Below are 2,640 nucleotides of genomic sequence, written 5' to 3' on the forward strand. Positions count from 1 at the left end.
AAAAGAAAAAAAAAAAAAGGCAAAGAATTATTACACCTCCCCTGTCCTGCCTCCAGCACAGAAATAAAACCCACAGCTCAGCCTGCCTGACAAGCTGTGAAGAGTCTGATAATCTTGTCCAGTTTATTCGCCACTCAGGGGCAATTTGTTCCTTTTAAATACCCTTGACGGCATTTTGTCAGAGCTCCCATCAGGGAAATTGTGATGTGAGCTGTACTCAGCCGTGCCCATGCTGCTTCCCAAAGAGCTAATTGTTCCCCCCGACTCCCCTGCCAGCACGAAGCACAGCCATGAGTTAATTCGGTGACCAATATTATTTCTAACACTCAGATTTTGCCAGAAGCGTGTGTTTCCTAAGCGTTCCTTTTAATTATAAGGCCACGGAGCCCGCACGCACGTTCTAGTCCTCCACCACCAAAATACCCCCGCCTTGGGCTCGCTGATCATGGAAGCCGTCAGCGGAGGTGACACCCAAAAAAAGATTCGCTAGGCCCCAGCGAGGATCGAACTCGCGACCCCTGGTTTACAAGACCAGTGCTCTAACCACTGAGCTATGGAGCCGCCGCTCAAAAGTATTCCCGGCTGTCCCTAACGGCCCGGAACAGGCCTTCCCGCTGCCCCCTGCCGGGCGTCCGCCACCCCCCGCGCGGCCGGGCACACTGCCCTCAGTCCGCCCTCCGGGACACACCGCCCTCAGCCCTCCGGGACACATCGCCCTCAGCCCGCTCTCAGCCCGCCCGCCGGGACACACCGCCCTCAGCCCGCCCTCAGCCCGCCCTCCGGGACACACCGCCCTCAGCCCTCCGGGACACACCGCCCTCAGCCCTCCGGGACACACCGCCCTCAGCCCGCCCTCAGCCCGCCCTCCGGGACACACCGCCCTCAGCCCGCCCGCCCGCCCCGGCGGCCTTGCAGAGCGGCGTCACGGCCGCCGCCGGGAGGAGCCCGCGGCCCGCCTGCAGCCGCTCCTCGGCCGGCGGGAAGCTGGCGCCTTCCCAGCCTCGCCCGCCAGCACCGGGTGGTCGCTCACGGCGGTTCTAGCTGGTCAGTGCCGCAGCTGGGGGGGAGCGTCCAGGCCGCAGAAGGGTCTCTGGGACCTTCGCAAACCAAGAAATAAAACTGATCAGAAGTCAAGCCAAAAAAAACCACAAGAGGAGAAACCTCAAGTAGGTGAAAAGCAGCCTGATTTTTACAGGTTAGGAGTAAAAATTGTCGTGACAAAGCTGCATTAGATGGTGCAGCATGGGATTTTTTCTGAAAAGGTTGAGTAGTCTTGGGAAGTTTGGGAAACACTGCTGAAGGACAGAGGTGTTGCCCCGGTGCTCTCTAAGCATCACTTGCTGCATGGGCCCCTGGGCAGCAATAAGCATTGACCTCAAAGATTGTTCTCTCACTAGTACCTGCAGGCCACCTCGCAGAGGTTATGGAGTTCAGAGCTAGAGGGTGGAAGCTTCAGTTAATTGCTAAAAGGTGGAAGGCAGCAATGCTGTAGGACCCGTTGAAGTGACTGCATCCAGTGCTGGTGCTGGGTATCATCACTCCTAATAGCACACATTAAAGCAGATGCCTTGCAAAGAGCTTCGATTGCTTATGGCTGGACTGAATTTTTTTTTAAACTGCATGTATGCAGATAAAATTATTTAAATTCCAGTCGTAGCCTTTCAGAAAGCAATATTCAGGGCCCTGTCTTGATTCTCTAGTAATATCTATTTCTATAGAATTCAGACTTGGATCAGCTGGTGGGAAAGGGATGCGATGCTCGTAAACCTCGCTTGGCTTAGAGAAGTCTGATAAAGAATGTTATACGATGGAAATAAACCCCGAAATCCACAGCAGGATCAGGGTCTGCAGCACTCTGAGTGCTAGATGTATAAATATGTGATTTCTGCCCAAAGAGTTTTCCTATCAAAGGATTTTCTCACATTAACCCCCTGATAGTTTGTAAGAAATGGCATCAGTAAAATTTGAAATTAAACTCTGAACAATTATTGCTGACTCTTGGAAAACAAAGCTCCATGGGGCAGCTAGCTAGTAGATACAGTCAACAAAGCAACAGGGGGCAGGTCCATTTTCTCCACTGAATGATATTCATTGCATGGGTATGAATTCAAATTATTGTGAACATATTCCATGAAGATAAGTGTTTAAATCTGCTAAGAGTTTCCTCTTAATTCTGTATTAACTCTGGAAAGAACAAGAAAGTCTAAGCTGTATTTCTAGTCATCGTGACAAAGATATTCTTGTTAAAATTACAGATCTATCTATTAATCAGACATTATTTGCTATGTTGTTTCTTGCTAGGGACGTGTCTCCTCCAAGGTGTTATACTTGGTAATAAGCCAGGTTGCAGGGTTTTCGATCTATGATGACTGCCAGTGGCAGCTTTAATGCTTTTCTAGATGGCAGGAATCTCAGCAGAAAATCTTAGACATGTTTGTGCATGTGTGTGTCTATGTGCATGTGTGTAATGCAATGGAAGTTTAAGAGAACAACATTGTAGAAAACCAAAGGCATACAGAATATTCCTATCCAGATAATATTGACATGGTTAGTTGTTACACCCCAGAAAACAGAAAAAATCCTATTACCTTGTAAAAGACCTTGCAGTTTTTTCTGGTGTGTCCCTTTTCACGTTCAGCT

At 49.7% G+C, this 2,640-nt stretch overlaps 1 non-coding gene across 1 annotated transcript; it reads right to left on the reverse strand.

Annotated features, from left to right (window-relative positions):
• Positions 1-488: 488 nt before the first annotated feature.
• TRNAT-UGU (transfer RNA threonine (anticodon UGU)) lies at positions 489-561 on the reverse strand. Its single transcript has one exon. It is a non-coding gene; the product is annotated as a tRNA-Thr (tRNA).
• Between the last annotated feature and the right edge of the window lie 2,079 nt (positions 562-2,640).

This window comes from Strix aluco, chromosome 4, assembly GCF_031877795.1.
Source record: "Strix aluco isolate bStrAlu1 chromosome 4, bStrAlu1.hap1, whole genome shotgun sequence".
In the NCBI taxonomy this organism is placed as follows: Eukaryota; Metazoa; Chordata; class Aves; order Strigiformes; family Strigidae; genus Strix; species Strix aluco.